This window comes from Sinocyclocheilus rhinocerous, unplaced genomic scaffold (assembly GCF_001515625.1).
Source record: "Sinocyclocheilus rhinocerous isolate Xijiao unplaced genomic scaffold, SAMN03320098_v1.1 scaffold9140, whole genome shotgun sequence".
NCBI classification, from domain to species: Eukaryota; Metazoa; Chordata; class Actinopteri; order Cypriniformes; family Cyprinidae; genus Sinocyclocheilus; species Sinocyclocheilus rhinocerous.
Genome location: NW_015644429.1, coordinates 51,241 through 51,524, shown reverse-complemented (window position 1 = coordinate 51,524; position 284 = coordinate 51,241).

Below are 284 nucleotides of genomic sequence, written 5' to 3'. Positions count from 1 at the left end.
CTGACAACGAGCGAAAACGGGCAGAAATATTTGCGTGCTATCACGGGGAGTTTGCGAGTTATGAGGAGTTTAATACACGAATATGTATCATAGCCTACCACTGAAATTACCTGAGCAGTTTTAATGTTCTAAGAGAATAGAAAAGAAACATCATTCAATGAGGTGCATTCATTGCATGGACGGGGCACGAGCATAATATAAGCGTCTAAAATGCATGTAGGCTATACAGTTCAGTTGAAAGCTTACCCCTTTTGACTTGCTGTTAATGTTGAATGTAAGAATTA